At 43.9% G+C, this 22,741-nt stretch overlaps 2 long non-coding RNA genes across 4 annotated transcripts; one reads left to right on the forward strand and one right to left on the reverse strand.

The window, feature by feature from the left end:
- Positions 1 to 408: 408 nt before the first annotated feature.
- On the reverse strand, positions 409 to 20,929 carry LOC140638623 (uncharacterized). Of its 3 annotated transcripts, XR_012035652.1 has the most exons (7): positions 20,801 to 20,929; positions 20,603 to 20,708; positions 20,232 to 20,374; positions 9,937 to 10,102; positions 3,095 to 3,267; positions 2,041 to 2,173; positions 409 to 950 (listed from the first exon to the last, which is right to left on the reverse strand). It is a non-coding gene; the product is annotated as an uncharacterized lncRNA (long non-coding RNA). The 3 variants fall into 3 exon arrangements; XR_012035651.1 differs by lacking the exons at positions 20,232 to 20,374; positions 20,603 to 20,708; positions 20,801 to 20,929 and adding an exon at positions 20,128 to 20,201; XR_012035653.1 differs by lacking the exons at positions 3,095 to 3,267; positions 20,232 to 20,374; positions 20,603 to 20,708; positions 20,801 to 20,929 and adding an exon at positions 20,128 to 20,201.
- On the forward strand, positions 7,594 to 22,392 carry LOC140638624 (uncharacterized). Its single transcript, XR_012035654.1, has 6 exons — positions 7,594 to 8,197; positions 9,068 to 9,262; positions 15,149 to 15,353; positions 16,420 to 16,492; positions 20,820 to 20,976; positions 22,277 to 22,392. It is a non-coding gene; the product is annotated as an uncharacterized lncRNA (long non-coding RNA).
- Positions 22,393 to 22,741: the final 349 nt, after the last annotated feature.

Here is a 22,741-nt window from a genome sequence, read left to right on the forward strand (position 1 = left end):
TTTTATATAAATGAATTTATATATAATTAGATTACTCCTTCAAGCTACTTACTTACTACTTACTTACTACTCCTTGTAGTTCGTATACTATAGTTTTAAAAACTATACTTATCTGCTACCGTGAGCAAACAGTGACTTTTTGTGATGAGTACCGGGATTTATCTTTGAGGATAATTACTATGCCTCCATGCCTTTACAAAAATGCACATTGTTAATTATAAAAATGAAAAGCTCATGCTTTTTCACCTCCTTTCCTCTATCAAACCACCAGCAGTCCTACTCTCTTCTTATACTTGCCTTCTTTTAATGTCCCTTAGCCTGAGCAAATAAATGCCCAGTCTTGTTGGAAAATTGGCCAAAAATTAATAAGCAAAGATAAATATCAGTAAAGTGTGCAAGTTTTACTTATTTACTTTTTAAAGATTTTATTTATTTATTCATGAGAGACACAGGCAGAGGGAGAAGCAGGCTCCATGCAGAGGGAACCTGATGCGGGGCTCCATCCCAGGACCCCAGGATCATGACCTGAGCTGAAGGCAGATGCTCAACCACTGAGCCACCCAGGCACTTTGCAGTTTTAGTATAAATTCGTTACATTTATTTCTTCTTGGACGCTGTTTTGTTTTAAACTATTTTCTAAAGAGATAGCAGGCTGCCAGAGGAGGTTTCCAGACAAGATGCAAGGTCATAGTAATCTTCTAATCCACTGACAAAGAAAGTGAATCAAAGGTTGAATTCAGGGCAAGCAGATCAAAACCCCAAATCCAATGTGGTCCCACAGAGGCCTTTTAAGCTCTAAAAACTGTAGTGACCCTTTGCATCACACAGGGACATCCCACACTTGCTCCTCCAAGGGTGGTTGGTGAACTAGAAGCATCACATCCCCCAGGAGCTTGAGAGATCTCTAGCAAGACAAGTCTGAGGCACCGGCTGACCTACTGGAGCAGAATCTGCATTTCAACAAGATCCACAGGTGAATGACATGCATGTGAAAGTTTGAGAAGCATCAATTTCGAACATACTTATATTTATTCACCTATCCCATTTCCCATGCTCTTAATGCTTACTCCAACAAAAATATTTTCTGTCTTTCTCTCTCATTGGGAGCAGGTTGTAAATTGTTTGTGTTTAACATGCATTTCTTTTAAAATGAACAAAAGCAGAGAATCCTCTCTTCTCTGTGGTTCTCCACTGGTTCAGCAGCTTTCTGGGGAACTTTTCATTTTTTATTTAAAAAAACATTTTTAAATAGGCTACACGCTCGGCCTTGAGAGCATGAGAGCTCTAGCTCAGCTTAGACCTGAGCTAAGATCATGAGTCGTTGCTTAACCAACTGAACCATCCAGGTGCCCCACTTTCTTTTCTTATTTGAAAATTATGAATTCCTTTAGGAACAACAGACAAATAGCTCCAGGTGGCTGCTTCTCCCTTTGTCTACAATAGGATGTTAAACATCAGGATTGGGGGTGGGTGGGATGGGGACACAAAACTAACAGCCCTACATAAAGTATCTTTCTTTATGAAGAGCTCAGGGAATACTGTCATTGTTCTGATGTTTCTAAAGTATTTTACTCATTGGCATTTTATAAAATTTTTTTGATGTTATGACAACCAGTTATAATATGAGAAATATATATGAACTATGATATATAGAGATATATATGACTTATATGATATAATGATAGGTAGTATGATATATATGATATAAGGGGTATCATATGATATATATCATGTATGTATAGCATATATATCATACATATATATAATCATAAAATAGAAGTGTCATCATATTTTCAAATCTCTTAATTAAAACTCAGTTGTACCCCCAGTAACTAAAAAGTGTATAATCACTTATTCCTTACAATCCCAGTGCAGCTCTTTCTGTCCATGGGTCCCGTCCCCATACTATAATAAAAGCACCTTTTTTCAAGAAAAAAAAAAAACAAAAAAAACACAAAAACCAAAAACCAAAACCAAAAAATCTCACTTGCAAATGGTTTTGGAAACCAAGGTTGAAAAGAAAGCACCTAGTTGACTCACCAAATTTTTCATTTTCATTTATTTTTTTGCCTTCATCCTAGTGAATGATCAAGAGCATTAGAAGGTACACAGTAGTGTGGTAGGATGCAAAGATGAGCCTTAGTCCTTATACTCAGGTTGATTTTTAAAATGGCTGGTAAAAAAAAAAGTGAGATAGGTACATGTTAATAAGTATAGTCAAAGAAGAAAGTGCTAAGTAGTCTTAGAATTTACAAAATTAAAATAGCTTAAAATAGTTAAGCTATTTTAGGTGCCAGAGACTAACGCTGGATAACTTTTTTATATATATATATAATTCCTAAGAGACACAGAGAGAGAGGCAGAGACACAGGCAGAGGGAGAGGCAGGCTCCTTGTGGGGAGCCTCATGTGGGACTCGATCCCAGGACCCCAGGATCATGACCTGAGCCAAAGGCAGACGCTCAACCACTGAGCCACCCAGGCATCTTGACCCTGGATAACTTAAGGAAGAAGAAGGAAGACAAGGAGGAAGAGGAGGAGGAGGGGAGGAGGAGGGGAAGGGGAGGGGAGGAGGAGGGGAGGAAGAAGGAGAAGGAAAAGGAGAAGGGGAGGAGGAGGGAGGAGAAGAGGAAGAAGAAACAGAAGAGGGGGTTGGGGAAGGGTGGGGAAGGGAGGGGGGAAGGAGGAGGAGGAAGAAGAAGGAGAAGGAGAAGAAGAAAAGAAAAAAGTTTATTGGAAGGATATTGGGAATCTATTATTCAAGATAGTCAAGGTCATGGTACTGTAACAAACATCCCCCACTTGTTACTTCTAGGGCATGCCACAGATCCTGTGTGGATCAGCAGAGGCTCTGCTCTGCACTTGGGACTCAGATGAAGAGGCTCCCCAACCTTACAGCCACATCACCTAAACATGAAGCCTCCTCAGTGACCAAGCAAGGGTCTCTAGAGCCTGGAGGTTGGTACAGGGGCTTTTTACTGCCTCAGCTTGAAAGTGACATGTGTCATTTCTATCTATTGTCATCAGTCAGAACTAGTCACATGGTCTGCCCTCACTGCAGGGAGCTGGGAAACATAAAGGGACAAGTGGGATACCTGGTGAGCTCACTGTCTCTGGTACAGGGAGATTCATACTCCAGGGAAGAGCTAAAGCATCACCTCTTGTGCTGAACAGGGATCAGAGCACCTGAGGAGCCCTGGCCAGCAGGAGACGCGGTTGGGCCGTCACTCGTTTGCAGTTCTTCCTGTCTCCCATCTCAGAATTTGCTCTGGAGGAAGAAAACAGCTGATTGGCTTGGTCCAGTTTTATGAGTCACCCAGGACAGAGGTAAGTGGACAAGTTGATTGATGGTTCCACCAAAAAGGAGGGACCATGCATCCAAGCAAAATTGGTGAGCTGTTGCTACAGAAAGGGAGGTGAATGCAGGTGGGCCAACATCCTCAACTATTGGGGCTTGATGTAACAGAGGCTTTAGAGGAGAGGTGGCATTCAAGGTGAGCCTTGAAGGAAGAGATACATTTGATGAGGAGCAAAAATAATGTGGGCAGAGGGTAATATAAGCGAAGCGTGTACACAAAAGAATGGCAGTCATGTACAAAAAAGAGAAAATAAGTTAAATGTGACCAGAAAAAGTGATTTTCAGTTACTTGTTCACCTCAAATGACCTGGCTTATCTTTGCTTCACTTGGACACAAGTGGGTGGGGGATTGGTTGGAATGGTTCAACCTCTAACGTGAATTTGAGGCCTTGGTCTTCTGTGTTGGCTGAGATTCTCATCTCTCCTCCACATGACCTCCCCTCCCTGTGGTTAGCTGACACTGCCTCGCAGTATGAGGGTCTTGGTACAGGTGAATTGCTAATTAGGACAACTGAGGACGCAAAGGTTGAACCTGCTAGGTCGCCTTGGTGCAGACTGGAAGAGCATCAGACCCTTTGCTAGTATCTAGGACGTAAGCTATTTCATGGGACCAGTGCCAATTCAGCGAGGGGGCTGTGCAAAATCATGACTGCTGGGAGACAGGAAAGCCTTGGGGCCATTTCCAGAGACCAGCTGTCAAAGAGGATGTCCCTGTGGTTAGGTGTCCCACCCCCAGCTCCAGCATGAGGTATGCAGTGGGAAGTGGGTAGTGTTGTAGGAAAGAGAAGTTGGGGGCTGGGTTGTAGAGTCTAGGAGTTTATGCCACCCCAGACAGCTTAAACTTCTAAAACATAAATGAAAATGATGGCAGTGGGGGAAGGGCACAGAGGTCTTTCCCTTCATGCACCTCTTTCCACATTTGCCCCTTTTGTGTTATTAGCCAATATGCCAATTGCCACCCCTTGCTCGCAACGAATTAGCCAATTGCCACCCCTTGCTCGCAACGAATCTGGGAAAGTAAGAATCTGTTCAGGGGGCATGGAATTGCTTTTGATTCATTCTCTGGGTATGGGCCATTGCAGGCTGAATGAAGTGGGAGGGAAGAAGAAGTACAATGGTACTGGGGGGAGGGGGAGGTGATATACAGAGGTAGCCACCAGCAACACAAAGCAGGGAAGGTTGTAGCTTTAGGTCATATGACAGGGAGTTAGAGCTGGACCAGGGAGGAGGCAACAGGGAGGAAAACAGGCCAAATATGAACATGGATACACAAGTGGAGTGGGACAATGATGGCAGCTCATGTTTATCTTTCATGAGAGAGAAAGGGAAAGAGACAGAGACAGAGACTGAAAGGGAAGTCAAAGATGAGGACATAGTTTCTAGCTTGCTTAACTGGATGTTGAGGCCATTAACCCAGACTGAGAACACGGAGAAGAAGTGAGGTTGGAGAGAGAATGACTTTGGTCTTAAGCATTTTGAGTTAGGGATCTGAAAGCTAGCTCAGGGGGAAATGCCCACAAGGTGTGGGCCATGAAACACTAGGATGGGGAGGATAGACAGGGTCAGATGGAGAGATTGGGGGTTATCAGCCTAGAGCTGGAGGGTGGTGACCTCTTATCTGTGGTTTTGGTTACTCTCAGTCAAATTCAGTCCAGAAACAATCTTCCTGGTATTATCAGGTCAGTCGTAACCTCATGCTGCATCACAGTGCCTAGTCATTCCCCTTACTTCGTCTAATCATGTAGACATTTTACTATCTCGTATCCTCACAAGAAGGAGGATAAGATAAGTATAGGATAAACTTTTTTTAAAATTTTTATTTATTTATGATAGTCACAGAGAGAGAGAGAGAGGCAGAGACACAGGCAGAGGGAGAAGCAGGCTCCATGCACCGGGAGCCCGACGTGGGATTCGATCCTGGGTCTGCAGGATCACGCCCTCGGCCAAAGGCAGGCGCCAAACCACTGCGCCACCCAGGGATCCCAAGATAAGTATAGGATAATGAGATATTTTGAAAGGGAGACCACATCCACATAACTTTTTTTACAGTGCATTTTTACAATCATTCTACTTTATTAGTAGTTATACTGTTCACCTTCTATGTGCCTAATTTATAAATTAAACTTTATCACAGGTAAATACGTATTGGAAAAATACATGGTATATATATATATATATATATATATATATAAGGTTCGATACTACTTGGAGTTTCGGGCATCCACTGGTTATCTTAGAACAAATCCCCTCAAATAAGAGGAGGATTACTGTAGTCAAAACCATGTTAACAAATTATGTCTCTGCTTCTGCAAGATCCAAAAGAATGCACATCTAAATACTCACAGAGGTTCCTTCTGGGAAGAGGGATGGGCAGAGAGGAGGTAGGTCCAAGGGAGATGTTCACTGACATTATATACCTCCACATTGCCGAAGCTTTGATAATGGGCACATATCCGATGAGGAGAAAGTACAGTTACAAATGAGCTGAACGACGGGCACTTGGGTGGGTCAGTCAGTTAAGTGTCTGACTCTTGATTTCAACTCAGGCTATGGTCTCAGGGTTGCAGGATCAAGCCTCACATCAGGACCTGCACTAGGCCTGGGGTCTCCTTGGGTTTCTCTCTCTCTCTCTCTCCCTCTGTCCCTCCCCCTACTAACATGTGCACTCTCTCTAAATAAGTAAATAAATAAAATCTTTATTAAAAAAAAAAAGAAATGAGCTGAACAAAAAAGGAGAATGCTAGAGGAACAAGATGAGGATGTGGTGAATGCTTCCATCTAGAGGAAAATGAGAAGGAAGAGGGGAAAGTATTTAGAGAATTAGAGGGTCAGGATTGAACCCTGGAAACACAATGAGTGGCTGCCAAGGTGAAGGAAGACCGAATGAGAGCCTGAAAAAGACAGGTTTGTGTTTAGTGAAACCTCACTGCTGACCCTAGACAGTGCAGGTAGTGTGCAGATGAAAAACAATCACATACTTGTGATGGGGTTCGGGGAAGGCTGCTCTGAAATACGCTACTTTGGCATATTGCTTATTTGGAATGCAAGTTATTTAAGAAACAGTCAGTGCCAGAAGGACACTCTGACTCTCCCCTGTCTCTTTGACCATCCCTTGCCCACCCCCATGTGGAGAGCACCCTCCCTGCATCCAGAGGGCAGAAGCACCCTTAATTCCCAGAGATCAGGAATTCCTGGCCGAGAAGGCTGTAGAAACAACCCTTGTTACTTTTTCATTAATTTGCTCACCATGAGCCCAAAGTGCTTTGTGTTGTTAGCTCTCTGCAAATGTATAATGCCTTTGTCTAAAGAGTCTAAAAAAGCTGCTTGCTTGGGTCACCTCTTGGAATCTTAGGTTTTTATGAGCCCCTATGTGTGGCTTATAAAATTAAGTTTGTTTTTCTCCTGTTCATCTGTCTTACGCTAATTTAATTACCAGGCTCAGCTGAAGAACCTAGAAGTGAAGATGGAAAAAGATTTTCCTCCCCTACACACAGAAATGTGAGCATGTGTGAGCACACGAGAGCTCAAGAAAAGCAGGGAAATGGTATTTCTTGGCTACAGCTCCTTAAAAGACCAGCCCTATCCTTGCAATGTATTATCCTATCATTTCCCTTTTTGCCTTGTTTTTGCCCCACCATAGGACCACCAAAACCAAGAAGCATCACATGAACCTGTGTAAGGTGCACACTGGTTATCCCTACAACATCCTGCATCACCATGGGACCGGTAGTTGTGGTGGTAAAAATATGTTGTGCATTCGTCTTTCCCACGAAATTTTTTCTAGCCACAAAATTAACCAGAAACAAGAGAAGCATAACCCCTGCCCCTCCTTTTTCTCAGCATCAGAGAGACAGAGCCTTGACACAACAGAACGAATAACGTACCACAACTAAGTCAGAAATACCACTGAAAGAGGTTAGCAGGGAAGTGTTTCCTTGCCAGCCAACAGCCCACTGGCCCAATGTTCCAATTTAGGTTACAGGATGCTCCAGACTAAAGGAACAAGGTGGTGTGATAAGACTGAGCAAAAACAAAGCAGAGGAATTTGGATAATTCACTTGTGAGTGACTCCTCTTTGGTATTTTTATTTGCTGTGTGTTTACTGGCTTTGCTATGAACACACTGCAGTGCCAGTGACGCCAACACACATGCTCGTGGGCCAAGAAGCATTACCCATCTATGACCTCAGCTGGCAGCCAGCTCTCGTACTACTGTGAATCTGGGTGAGACGGGGGGGGCTGGACATTAAAAACCCACTCATCAGGGCCTCCAGAAGTCCAGGATTTCCACTCTGACTTTGCCACTTTATTTCAATAATCACTGAGTATAAATTTCTGTAATAATATATGTAATGAAATAGTTTCAGCTGCTCATACCAGAACACCCAACTAAAAGTGGCTTTCATAACGAGGACATTTCAGATCTAATTTGCCAAAGTGTTCTCAGGTAGGAGGTTCCAAGGTTGGGGCAGCAACTCAACAATGTCATAAAGGCCCCTGACTCTTCCATCCTCCCACTCTGACATCTTCCACGTGTTGACTTTTCTAGTTAGTTCCACCCTCATGGTCACAAGACGGCTGCCACAGCTCCAAGCATCGCCTCTCTCCGTATCAATGTCCAGCTTCTCTTTCCATTTCCCTGTCTGTATGAGAGGGAAAGCTCTTTCCCAGAAGCCTCTCACACACTCCCATTCTAGTCGTGTGGCCTAAGATTGGGTCACATGCTCATGCCCAGCTGGCAAGCAAGGCTGGGAAGATGAGTACTTTACATTTTCGGTCTCTGTAGTGGGAGAAAAGAGCTGGGAATGACTGTTAGGTAGGCTACCAAACAACCACTGCAGGTAAGAATAATGAGAATGAAAAGCAATCATAGCAACTAATATCAACTGAGTCATTAGGTGCTAATATCAACTGAGTCATGACTATCAATTAGTCATGAGTACCTGTCAGGCACTATTTTAAAGGATCTACCTGTATTACTTTGGTTCCTCCCAGCTACACTACCATGAGATTGTATTATTGCCGCCCCTACTTTATAGGCAGGGAAACTGAAGTTCCGACAGGTCAAAAAACTTGCCATTGTCACCATCAGAAAGCCCACTCTTGGCCTTTCGGAGAGCGAGTTCAACATGATAGTATTTGACCCCCAAAGGCCCACAGCTCAGAGAAAGGTCCAGGCAGGGAAACAAATCACGGTAATGTGGTGAGGTCAGTGCTAATCCATGTGTAACAGAGTGTGAGTTAGTAAGAAATCGTCTGGCATCAGCATCCCTTGCCCCCTTCCCTATGGCTTGCCTAGGGACACTGTGTTTCCAGTGAAATTTCCCAGGGAGGAAGGGAACAGGAGCGCTGGTACATTGGGGTGAGGGTGGGGATGAGAGGGGGGAGATGGGCAGAAGCATGGAGCCTCAGGAGGGGAGGGTTCCCCAAACCCAGGGGCAGGGATGAAGGGATTTTGGGGCTGCCTGACAAAGCCATGCTGCCTTGCGGTGCCCAGGGAGGTGACAGGATGCTGGTGGAACCACATAATGTGAGGAAGGGAGTGCCTGAGCAGGGAAGGAGCAGTGAGGACACCCGCCCTCCTTCTGGGGGCAGGCAAAATCAGACAATAGCCACTCAGTGGTGTCTTTTGCTGATCAGAGCCCAGAGGGCTCTCTGCATAAGCATTAGCACTGCAAAATATAACACTTCCACCCTTTGTGTCCCTCCAGCAGTTCCTGAGAATTATTATTATACTCTGGAGCATGAGGACTTGGCATGGGGCTTTGTTTTATTTGGAACAAAAATTCCTATGGTATTTCGTATATCCAGAGAGAAAGCCAGCCTGACCTCATAGCTGCATACACAGATAGGTGAAAATGCAGAAAAAGGAATCACTGCCACTGTCATAAGGAGAAAGTATCTGGGTAAGTCTCCACAGATGAGGTGTAGCAGGGTACTGAAGGATGAATAGGAGTTCACCAGGAGGGCAAGAGAGGGAAAGAGTCCATGCAAAGGCAAAGAAGTATGAAAGATTTGATTCCCCCTCCAAACTGAGTATTCTGAGCACTGGGTAAATGGCACAGAGATCAGGAGATGGTTCCCGTAAAGAAGACAACTGGAGTACTATCTGAACTTCAAGAGCATGGAAAGGTGAAGCCCTTAAAATGAGTCTGAATAAGAAGCTTCCAAAGTTGCACTTTCAAGCAGCAGACTCTTTTCTTATTCATGAACCCCTTTGCAAAAGTTGAAATTAAATGCAACTCCAGGGATGCCTGGGTGGCTCAGTGGTTGAGTATCTGCCTTTGGTTCAGGTTGTGACCCCAGGGTCCTGAGATCGAGTCCTGCCTCAGGCCCCCTGCAGGGAGCCTGCTTTTCCCTCTGCCTATGTCTCTGCCTCTCTCTTTTGTGTCTCTCATGAATAAATAAAATCATAAAATCATAAATAAATAAATAATGCACCTAACTAAATAAATACGTAAACGCAACTAATTAACTAAATAAATGCAACTCAAATATAATAGGAATAAATTTTTCCCTGACTGCAATTGTCTTGAATGCAAGAAGTATGATTTTACTAATAATTTAAATTAAGCCTCACCCCGTGTGCTCAGTGACCAGCTGGTGAGAAAGCTCCTCTCTGCCACAATGGGAGAACCGTCTTCTATCCAGAGTCACATGAACATCCAAGGTCTGATCCAGTCCAGATGGTTGAGGAGGGCTTTTTCATCCACACAGGGGACGACTCTTTCTCTGGTTCAGCTTCCCTGGGGACACCAGACAGCCATTTCCCTCTGGGCTGGGCACCAGCCCCAGCGGCTCCCCAGGACCTCCGACTAATCCTGGTTCTAGAGTGGGGAGTTGGCCCAGCCCAGCCCATGTCTGGGGACCCTGATCTCCCCAGGCTCTCTCAGATTAAAGTTCAAGTGCTTAACTCGGTCTAAAGCAGTGTTCTCCAAACTGAAGTTCATGGCCTATTGATGACTTACAAAATCAATGCATTGGGCCAGGACCTATAATGCTTTAATTTTATATTTATCATTATTTAAAGATTGGAAATGGGTATTTTTAATTTAATGAACTGTTAGTTTGTTTTGGTCATGCAGACATTTACTTATTTTTAGCAACCACCCGACATCTTTTCAATGTTTTTATGCCAAACATCTGGTTAGGAACATTTTCGAACATACTAAAATGTTGTAAGAATTGTATGATGAATACCTATATTCCCATCAACCAGATTTCACCATTAGTATATATTTTTAATATTTTTAGATTAAGGTATGATTCACATACAGCAAGATTCACCTATTTTAGAATACAGTTTTTTTTTAAGATTTATTTATTTATTTATGACAGACAGAGAGAGAGAGAGAGAGAGAGGCAGAGACACAGGAGGATGGAGAAGCAGGCTCCATGCTGGGAGCCCGACGTGGGACTCAATCCCGGGACTCCAGAATCGTGCCCTGGGCCAAAGGCAGGCGCTAAACCGCTGAGCCACCCAGGGATTCCCTAGAATACAGTTCTTTAAAAAAAAAAAAAAAGGATTTGGTTTATTTATTCATGAGAGACAGAGAGAGAGAGGCAGAGACATAGGGAGAGGGAGAAGCAGGCTCCCCAAGGGGAGCCAATGCAGGACTCCATCCCAGGACCCCAGGATCATGCCCTGAGCCAAAGGCAGATGCTCAAGCACTAAGCCACCCAGGTGCCTGTAGTGTACAGTTCTATGAATTTTGACAAATATAGTCAAGTAGCTACCACCCCAATCAAGATACAGACTTGATTCCTTTATTCCAAAAAATTCTCCCCTGCCCCTTTGCAGTGACCCTTCTTCCCCGCCCTGGACCCTGGAAACCACTAGTCTATTTTTCCTCCCTATAGCCCCTCATAGAAAGAGTCATACAGTAGGTAGCATGTCAAGTCTGGCTTCTTTCAGGATGCATAGCACTTTGGAGATTTTTCCATAGCATGTGTATCAGAGGATTATTCCTTTTTATTGCTGAGCAGTGTTCCGTTGTGTGGATATACTAAGGTTTGTTTATCCATTCAGCACCAGCTGAGTATATTTGGGATGTTTCTATTTTCTGGCAATTACAAATAGAGTCATTGTATGGAAACGTGTAGACAGGTTTTTCCTGTAAATGTGTTTTTCATTTCTCTGGAGTAAATACCCAGCAGTAGGAGAGTAGGTCATAGGATAAAATATGTTTTACTTTATAAGAAACTGCCAAACTATTTTCTGAATGACCATATCATTTTGCTCTCCCGCCAGGAATTGTATGAGAGTTCCAGGTGTTTCACCTCTCATGATCACTTGGTATTGTCGGTATACTGAAAAAATTGAGCCATTCTAATATGTGGTGAGGTATCTCATTGTGGTTTTAATTTGTAATTCCCAGATGACTAAAGACATTGAGCATCTTTTCATGTGCTCATTTGTCACATGTCTATATTTATTGGTGAAACGCCTGTTCAAGTGTTTTGCCCCTTTAAAAAAGTTGAGTCATTTTCTTATTGAGTTTTGAGAATTCTCGATATATTATGGATTCAAGTCCTTTATTAGATATATAACTTGCAAATATTTTCTCACATTCTATGGCTTATCTTTTTAATCCCTTGGTAGCGTCTTTTGAAGAGCAGAAGTGTTTAATTTGGGTGAAGTGCAATTTATTAAATTTTTCATTTATATCTTCATTAACATTTTTTAAGTTTATTGAGATGCAATCCACAAATCATTCTGCACCTGGGTGGCTCAGTCAGTTAAATGTCCAACTCTTGATTTTGGCTCAGGTCATGATCTTGGGGCCAGGAGACTGAGCTCCAAATGGGGCTCGGTGTTCAGCAGGGAATCTGCTTAAGATTCTCTCTCTTCCTCTCCCTCTGCCCCTCCCCACCCATGCTCTCACATGTGCACATGCTCTCTCTTGCTAAAATAAATAAATCTTAAAAAAAATAAATTATACAATTCACTCATTAAAAATGTACAATTCAATTGCTTTAGTGTACTCACAGATGTATGCAACCTTCACCACAATCAATTTTAGAGCATTTTCATCCTCCCAGAGTAACCTTGCACCCCTTAACCATCAATCTCCTACTCTGGCCTTCCCACCTCCAGCCCTGGGTAACACTAGTCTGCTTTCTTTCTCTATGAATTTGCCTCCTGTGGACATTTCATATGAACAGAACACACAACATGTGGTCCTTTGCAAATGGCTTCTTTCACTTAGTATTGTGTTTTCCAGGTTCATCCATGTTATGGTAGGTATCAGCATTTCATTCCTTTTTATTCCCAAATAATATTCTCTTGAATGGATATGCCACATTTTACTTATCCACCATCAGCTGATGAACATCTGGGTCATTTTCACCCTTTGGCTATTACCCATAACACTGCTATGAACATTTGTGTACAAGTTTTCATACAGACACCTACTTTAATTTCTCTTGCGTTATGAGCCTAGGAATGAAATTGTTGAATCCTAAACCACCTGCCTGTTTTCCAAAGTGGTTGCACCATTTACATCCCCATCAGCTGCATACAAGGTTGCAATTTCTCTATGTTCTCACCAACATTTGCATTTCTCTGTCTTTTTGATAATAGCTGCCCTGGTGGCTACAAAACAGTATCTCCTGCTGGTTTTTATTTGCATCTTCCTGATGACGAGTATTTTTTCATTTGCTTGTAGGCCATTTGTGTATCTTTTTTGGAGAACTGTCTGTTCAGATCCTTTGCTATTTTAAAATTGGATCATCTGTATTGTTATCACTGAAGTGTAATTGTTGCTTACATATTGGAGAGACAAGTCTCTTATCAGATATATGATCGGCAAAAATGTTCTTCGATTCTGTGGATTGTCTTTCCACTGCCTTGATGGAGTCCTCTAAGCCACAAAAGCTTTTCAATTTGATGATGTCAGGATTCCTTATTTTTTTCTTTTGCTGGTTGTATTTTTTTGTGTGTCGTAAATGAGAAACCATTGCATAATCCAAGGCCAGGAAAATTTACATCTACATCTTCTCCTAAGAGTTTTATATTTTAGCTAGAGGTCCTTGATCCATTTTGAGTTAATTTTTATATATGATGTGAGGTAGGGACCCAGTTTCATTCTTTTGTAGGTGGATATCCAGTTATTCCAGCATCGTGTATTGAAAAGGCTAGTCTTCCTTCATTGAGTTGTCTTGACGTGCGTTAGTATTTTTATTATATTTTCTTTATCATGTCTGTCAAACTTTCCATCACTCTATCAATTTCAAAGTAGTGACTTGCAGACACCACAGTACTTCCTCCTAACACTTCAGCATGTATCTCATCAACTACAGTTCAATTTTTGTCCACAGTTTTTTTTCTTTCTGATGTAGAATTTGCACACAATGAAGTGCACAAATCTTAAGTGAACTATTTGGAGAGTTTTGACAAATGCATTCACCTGTGCAATGCAAATCCCTTATCAAGATATATAACATCAACACCACCCGAGAAAGTTCCCTCACATACATTTATTTTTATGCATTTGTTTTTGACAGATGCATGCCCCCATGTAACCACCACCTCAATCAAGATATAGAAAATTTCCATCTCTTGAGAAAGTTCTCTTTCACTTCTTTGCAGTTAATCTTGCCCCACCCAGTCTGCACCCCAGACAGCCAATGATGTCATTTATACCACTAGAGATTAGTTTTTCCTGTTATAGGATTTTATAGGAAAGAAATCATAGATGTAGACTATTTTGTGATCAGCTTAATTCACCCCTGACCAATATTTTAAAACAACCATCAGAATGAATGCTATGTTACAGGGTGAAATATTCCTTTGCTGACCTTTGCTTCAGATACACACACACACACACACACACACACACACGTGTATGTGTATATGATTGTACAGGGCCAAAACAGAAAATGCATTTCTTACCGTGGGCTATAATAAAAAATATTTAAAAGTTTTCTACCTGTCTTGTTATTCTCCCTGGACCCTGTTCTTCCCTGATTTCTTTTTTTTTTTTTTAATGTTTTATCTATTTATTTATTTATTTATTTTATTTATTTGTGATAGCCACACAGAGAGAGAGAGAGAGAGAGAGAGAGAGAGAGAGAGGCAGAGACACAGGCAGAGGGAGAAGCAGGCTCCATGCACCGGGAGCCCGACGTGGGATTCGATCTCAGGTCCCCAGGATCGCGCCCTGGGCCAAAGGCAGGCGCCAAACCGCTGTGCCACCCAGGGATCCCCTTCCCTGATTTCATATCAAATACCCAGTGATCAGTCTCAACTGCAAACCTTTACAAATTTTGTTCTTTCCCTTGGGTCACTCTCCCCACCTCATCCTACTCACCCTCAAACTGGAGAACTATTCATCCATCAGATGCCCACTTGGTTGGCCTTTCTCTAGAAAATGTTCTCTGTTTGCATGCTTTCTTCTCAGAACTGGTATAATATTGTACTCTAATTGATTACCTGGTGACTCTTTCCCTCAGCTGACCACAAATTCCCTGGGGTTCAGGCACCATATCTCATTCACCTTTGTAGTCCTTAGTTTCTGGGATGTGATGACTCATAACAGGCATCAATAAATGTTCACTGAATAAATAAATGAATAAACCTTGGGGTTCAGGATGACAGAGTATTAAATAAACCACCCTGATTATTTTCCAAGAACCTTCCCATTCCTGCTTATTTTATTGTCTTGTGTATCTCTGATTTCTTAACCATCATGTTTTTATAACCTCCTTCAACCACCCTAAGACCTAAGCCTTTCAGTTTTCTTCTCTACACACCCAATGCTAATCCTTTCATCATTGTTACTTCCTCCCAGATGTGTTGAGGCAACAACTGTGTTTTTGAGGATGACATAATATCCTTATCTTTGTGGCCTTTGCTCCAGAACCCTCCCGCATCTTGCCAAAGTTATATTAATTCTCTGACTGTGGGTGTGTATGGAGGTGTCTATGGTGTACGTGCCCATGCATGTGGAGAAATGTTCACCAAAATGTCACCAGGGGCTACCTCTGAGATTTCAGGTGATTTTAACTTAATTTTTTAAGCTTTTCTATATGGCTTCAACTTTCTAATTAAGAATTGCATCAATTACCTACTGCTACAGTAATGCTGCCAAAAGCCCTCAGTGGCCTGTAACAGAACCATTTATTGCTCATGTTGCAATGGTTGGCCAGGTGGCTCTGCTGATCTTGGCTGGGCTCTTTCATGTCTGGGCATAGTCTGGCCTGACCTCGGCTTGGCAGTTTGAGGCAACTCTGCTCCACATTATCTCTTACCCTGTGGGTGAACCTAGCTTCAAGGTGTCCTCATGGCAATGGCAGAAATGCAAATAAGGCCAATTATGGAAGTGACTCTCAAGCTTCTGCCTCCCATCACATCTGCTAACATCCCATTGGCCAGAACAAGACATGTGGTAGAGCTTAAAGTAGAGTAGTAAAGCTACTTTCAAGGGATTTGCATCTTTCAAGCAAGATGGCTGTCAGAGCTCCAGCCCCATATCCTCCAAGTGGTTCAGGTGAGACACCTGTGGAAAGGACAGGTGGCTTTCTATTTCAGCAGCCCCAGAGTCTCATTGGCTCCAATGAGTCACATGCCTGTCTCTTACCAATTCACTAAGGGTAAGGGACCACAGTGTTCTGATTGGCCACTCCTGAGTCACTTGTCCATTTTTGGACCAGGGTAGAGTCAATTCTACCTCATTCATATTGACTGAGATCCAGGGAGGGTGGTTCATTGGAGGAATATTAAGGATGCTACAGGAAGTAGCTGACTTAGGTTAGGTAGCCCCAGAAGTTCCTGAGACAGGGACTGGAGCACAATTTACATGTGCAGGAGGCCCAGAAAGCACTGTGAGAGAGTGGGGAGGAAGCAGAGCCAGTGAGGGATCATTCATGAGCAAGTTAATGCTGGGGGACCAGGGCTCCACCTCTCTGGAACCTCTGGGAGACTGCAGAGCATGCCTTTAAGTTGTCCCTGCCACGTGCCTTGAGAAGCAAGGAGACTGAGCAACTCCAATTCCAAATCACCATTGACTGAGACCTGCTCTGTGAGCTCTAACTCTGACACTTCTGCTTGTCCTCTGCACAGGCTAAGCTGTCTCCTGAGTCCAGAGAATGTCCTTGGGCAGAGTTGCTGGTGCCGGCAGCCAGAAGTTGGGCTGGTAAGTGCTAAGAGGGTATGGGTGAGCCACTGACAGCATCCACTGTGGTGGGAAAAAGAGGTCACAGGTTAGGACATTGACACATTTTGGTCTGGGTCCTGCCCTCGAGGCAAGAATCCCAGAGAGGAAATATGGCAGTGGTTAAAGGCACAGGCTGTGGAGTAGGGGAGATACAGGGTGTGATCTGCTTTCTTCACTTGCTAGCTGTGAGACCTTGGGCAAGTTACTTAACCTCTCCAGGCCTCAGTTTCCTCAACTATAGAATGGAATATACAGGGTTGTTCAAAGATTCATTGAGATAATTGATTACATGGCACTGGGCACATGGTAAATTTCCAAGAATTGAGAGCAACAAGGCTGAATTCAGTCTGAAGGAACGGCATTTCCAGAAGCATCTTCAAGTGTCCTGAGACAAGAAGGTAGAAGAACCAGCCAGGGGTAAGCTGAGTTAAAGACATGGGCAGTACTAAAGGACCTGTGGAGGATGTCACCTAGATGAAGAAGCACTGATTGTGCCAGAGTCTATGAGAAGACCCAAGAAGAAAGTCTGGACCCAGAAGGCCACTCCTTTTAAGAAATATACTCTAGGAATGCACACACATGGGCTTGTCTGCTGTTCAAAGGATCTGGTGCTCTACAGCCTTCTTTTTGCAAAACAGCCAGAGGGTAGGAGCAGGGTGCCACCTTGTTGACAGCCTTGCCATGGTGCCATGAAAGGTTTGCCATATGTCCTTCCACTGGAGTCTAACCAGTACCAAGATTTCTTCACCACAGGCTGAGCACCTAGCAGAGCACTATCAGAGTTAAGATTGAAAATCCAACAGACTGGCTTGAGAAAATAACCAAAACATAGATAGGGTACAAGATTTTGCTGGCTTCAGGCCTGGCTGGATCCAGAAGCTCAGACAGTAACATCAGGACCTAATTTCACCCTCTGTTTCTCCACCCCATGACTCCCTTCTGTGGGTTTCCATTTATAGAAAGGACCTCACCTAGTGGTTTTAAGATGGCACCCAACAGCAACGAAGTTAAAATCCACACTGTCTACACTCACATCCAGTGCAAAAGGGTATCCGTGTTCTTGTCCAAACAGCCCATCAAAACCTTGAAGTTCACCCTGATTGGACACTCGCTGAGGGCACTCAGGTCACATGCTTGCCCCTGACCAAGCTTTGTGGACTTGATGGTCAGTGGTACCACGAACACTGAATGACAGAGGCCTGGACCACATGGCCCCATCCTAGGCTGGAGTCCCTTGCATGTATGAGGATGGAAAGTTGAGGATGGGTAGATCCCCAGACACCAAGCACGCTATTGCCTTACAACAAGGCGACAAGTGTGTGTGGGAGAGGAGACAAGCCACTCACATCCACTACAAACATATCCATAGCTCCCACGCCTTTGGCCAAATAGCCGCAGAAGCAGAGCCAAGCCAGCTGATGGGTCTGGGAACACTGAAAACCTCACAGAAAAGCACCCAATGTAGAGCCACATTGTGCCAAGAACTTGTTTCCATGTTCTTTCAGTTTCGGGCTTCAGGCTCTCCCTGGCTACTTCCTGCCAGGAAGTCATGGTTAACTCCCTGAATCTCTCCAGGGCTCAGACCCCTCAACCACCTCACTGTTCATCCATTCATGCATTCATTCATTCAGCTGGCCCTCTGTGGGTGCTTGGAGTACAAGCACAGTGCCTGCCACATAATAGGTGCTCATTTAACATTGGTTCAAGGAATAAATGGACAAGACAAAGTCATAGCCTCCAAATGCTCATCGTCTAATAACAAACAAAAATTATAAACACATCCTCTGTCTGGGGCTCGAGAATTCTCCACTTGAAAAGACATGAGGCCTTTAAGGAAGAGGATGCTTTCCCAGCCTGAGGAAACAAGGAAGCCCACAGCTAGCCCAGGAATAGTGGTGCAAAGCTGACAGGGAAGAAAGACACATTATTAATCACCTATTAGAGGCTGGATATTTTATATTTGCCTTTACACTCTTGGAAAAGATTAGAATTTACTCACAAGGAAATAGAAGGATGCTGCTACTTGCTCTCCCCTCCACTGGGCCCTAACTCTCACTTGAATTATTGTGACAGCCAGCTTCATCTCCCTCAGGTTCACCATCCACACAGCTCCCAGGGAGAGAGGTCATTCCAAAAGCCAACATTGGGCCTCTCATGCCTTGATTTGGAATTCACTGATGCTCCACTCACCCGAGGCTGGTGTTCAAGACCTTTTATAATATGGCCCAAGCTGCATTGCTTACCTCAGCCCAGCTTCCCAGGTTGTACCTGTAGGCCTCTAACCCTTGTTCACACTGCCCATTGTGACTCAGAAGCCATCTTCCCTTCCACCTCCATCAGAATGCTCTTCTGCATTCAACTGCAGTTGTCTCCTCTTCAAAGATGCCCTCAGGACCTCTTTCAGAGACCCCCTCCCCATACGCTGTACTCCCCATGCTTTCTGTTTGCATGGTTTTATCCCTGACCACAGTCTAATTATGTCCAATTTGATCACTATTTCTTGAGCCATCATTGCTATGAGCTACAGATCCACCTCAGGGGAAGATAAACAGGTGTAAGGCTGGGACCCCACCCTACGGGGAGCCCACCATCTATCTGGTGGTAGGGTCTTCTGAGACCTGTGGTCAAGTCACTTTCTATAGGTCAGAAGCCTGTTTCCTTTAACTGAGTGGTTCTAAAGTGGGGGCCACTTTTACTCCCCCTACCCCAACAAGGGGGCATTTATTTGGCAACGTTTGGGGACATTATGATTGTCACAACTGGGAGAATGTTTCTGGAATCCAGTGAGTAGGGGCCAATGATGCTGCTAAACACCCTACAATGCACAGGGCAGACTCCCGTGGCAAGGGGTTATCCAACTCAAAAACGTCATTGGGCCGAGATTGAGAAACTCTGATTTAACCCTTAAGCAATGGGGAGCTATTAATTAAATTAATAGGGATTAATTTAGTTAAGGGATTCTTAACTAAGAGATTCAGAGAGAGAGAGAGAAAGAGAGATTCAACTTTGTGAACTTCGACAGATGAGTCAGCAGTGGCCTGGAAGAAGACATTCTGAGAACAGGGTAGTAATTCAAGACTTCTTCCCTTTCCCCCAGGAAATCGATGAGATAAGTAAGTAAGCAGGAGTCTATTGTTCTTTAACCAGAAACACTATACCTCATGTACATTCCTCCCAGACGGTAAATAATAACCATTCCAACAAGCGAAGTGAGTGTGTAGTATCTGTTATGTTCCTGGGAAAAGCCTCTCTCTTCTGAGAAAATGCATGCTGGCTCAGTACTCACAGCAGTGAGATCTTGAGCAAGTTATCCTTTCTGTTCCTATTTTCTGATCTGTAAAAAGGAGCTAATAATAGTACCCAACTCCTAGAGTTTTTGTAATTAGCATATTAGCCTAAAACAGGGTCTGGTACACAGTGCCACACTAGGATACAAGTATTAGCTCTTAGCTCCTTCCTGTCATTGGCACCAGCACCATTATCATCCCCACTGTCATGTCGACATCAGCATCTCCACCACCATGTCACAACATCCTCCACATACCCAACATCACCATCATCATCACCATCATCACCACCATCACCATCATCACCACCATCATCATTGTCATTACCGTCATTAACACCATCATCACCACCACCATCATCACCACTGCCATCATCATCACCATCGTCGTTCTTTCTCTAAACAGTCTCCTATTTATGGAGACTGCCTTACCTGTGATATGATTGGATATCATTCTGCCCCAAGGGAGATAGCGGAAAGGATCAACTCTCAGCTTCTTTGACACAGCGTGTTGGCTTTGTCCACAGAGCTTGGCTCAGGGTTGTTGGCTATCCCTCTGTCTTCACCTGCCAAAACTGAGGGAGCCACACTAGCACATAGGTTTCAGATGGCTCTAACTCTTGAAATAATCTCACTGGGTCTGTTCTGTTAAACTGCAACAAAACAAAACAACCCCCTCCCTCCAAATCCAAGCAACAGAAGCATAAACAGAGGCTCAAGTTTCTCCCATTAATCGGAGACTGGAGGTTGACCACAGCTGGTGTGATTCATGTGCTCAAAGATGTCAGGGAAATATTTCTTACCTTACAAGAATTCCAGATACTGGCTGTTGCTGGTGTCCAGTTGTTCATAGATGTCAGGGCTCGCACAATGCAGTTGTCTTGGCCTTTTGCCATGGTGACAGAGTTTCTGTGGTCACAGCAGGAAGACCACCTCTATTAGGAATATTAAAATTTTCCCAGAGGCATCCTCACCCCAATCCCTGACCCCCGTGGACTTACATTTGTATTTCATTGGCAGAACTGGATCATTCAGCTACTCCTAGAACAAAGGAGGGGGAATCTGGAATAGGATTGCCATGATTGGCCAAAACAAATCACCATCCATTGCCTCACTCAGCGTACTGCACTGCCCCCAGATAAGGTCTGGGTTCTGTTGGCAAGAAAGAATGTGGGAGGTGAGTATCATGGTTATACAGTAATTCAAGGTATACTATGACTGCATAACAAACTATCCCCAAACTTAGTGGCATTTTTTTTTTTTTTTTTTTTTTTTTTGGCTCATGAATCTGTAATCTGGCAGGGTTCAGTGGGACAGCTTGTCTCTGCTACTTGGTGACAGGTTAAAACACTACCAATGTTTATTTTATGTATGATTTTGTGATTTTGTTGGAGTTCAGTGAGATTGATTCATCTCTGTTCCCTTTGGTGTCAGCTGGTATGACTCTGGAACTACAGGCTGGAGCTGACCATTTGATGGCTCACTCATCTCACATCTAGACCTGGGCTGGAAAGCTCCCAACAGCTGGGGCTTCTTGGGTTTCTCTCTCTGTCTCTACATGGACTGTCCATGTGCTCTCTCCAGTGTAGATGGACTTCTTGCATGTCAGCTCAGGGATCCCAAGGTGTGAGTTGAGAGAAAGAGAGGGAGGGAGAGAGGGAGGGATGGAGGGAAGTAGAGGAGAATGGAAGGAGAGGGAAAGAGAGAGAGAAAGAATTCCAAATGGATGCTGTTTCTCCTTTTTAAGCATAATCTTAGAAGTCACTGCATCATTTCTACTAGATCTTATTCATTAGAAGAGACCTACTGAGGCCAGGTCATATGTAGGAGAGGGGAATTAGACCCCTTCTTTTTGTGAGAGGGTAAATAATTGGACATGTTTCAATGCCACATCTACCTACCAATGACAGAGAGCTAAAAACAGAAACAAAAACACAGCCCCCCCCCAAAAAAATGAAAACAAAGAACAGACCGTAAAGCACTGGATGGAGAATTAAGAGGACAGCTGACAAATTCTTTGAAATGCTTTTTCTCTTCAGATCCTAAAACTTATACCATTTTGCTTTTAGGAGAATCAGAGTGGATTTTGCTCAGAAAAGGAAGTCACTCCTCATTTTAGAGGCAGGGCAACCCTGCTGTGTTTACTCTTTTCACGTAACTCATCAGCTTTGCCATCTCCTAGCTTCCAACCTCCACTGCAAGCAGCTCTTTGCTTGAGGGCTTGTCTCCAAGTGGTTGGAGCCTGGCTCTGCTCCCCTTCCCATCCTCCCTGTCCCACTTCCACCCCCACAGCTCTGAGCCAACCACTGAGAGGAGTAGGTGTATAAATACCCCAGATCTCTCCCCTTTAGTGAGATGACTTTCTGGGCCATGTTCTCCCCTTATCTCCCAGAGTTCTGCAGCAGAGCTGAGACTTAGTTGACCACAGAGATTACCTGCGCAGCGATGCAAACTCTGTTCCCTCTTTCCCTTCCCAGGTGTACTTTCCCATACCTCTTTTGGTTTTCCTGGGACCACTGACCAGGTAAACTGCTTGCATTAGAATCCTAATCTCAGAGTCTGCTTCTGAGGAAAACAAACTAAGACAACTAGGTTTTGTGTGTGTGTGTGTGTGTGTGTGTGTGTGTGTGTGTGTTTTTTTAATTTATGATAGTCACAGAGAGAGAGAGAGAGAGAGAGAGAGAGAGAGGCAGAGACATAGGCAGAGGGAGAAGCAGGCTCCATGCACGGGGAGCCTGACGTGGGATTCAATCCCGGGTCTCCAGGATCGCGCCCTGGGCCAAAGGCAGGCGCTAAACCGCTGCGCCACCCAGGGATCCTGACAACTAGGTTTAAAACATAGTTGTCTGTCCAAGTCCAAGACACCTGAAGCTCCAAGTCTAAGACAGGACTTGGAATTTCAGCTCTGGCATGGAAAGAGCTTGAAAGTCATCATTGCCATT

The sequence above is a fragment of the Canis lupus genome, chromosome 8 (genome assembly GCF_048164855.1).
Source record: "Canis lupus baileyi chromosome 8, mCanLup2.hap1, whole genome shotgun sequence".
NCBI lineage: Eukaryota > Metazoa > Chordata > Mammalia > Carnivora > Canidae > Canis > Canis lupus.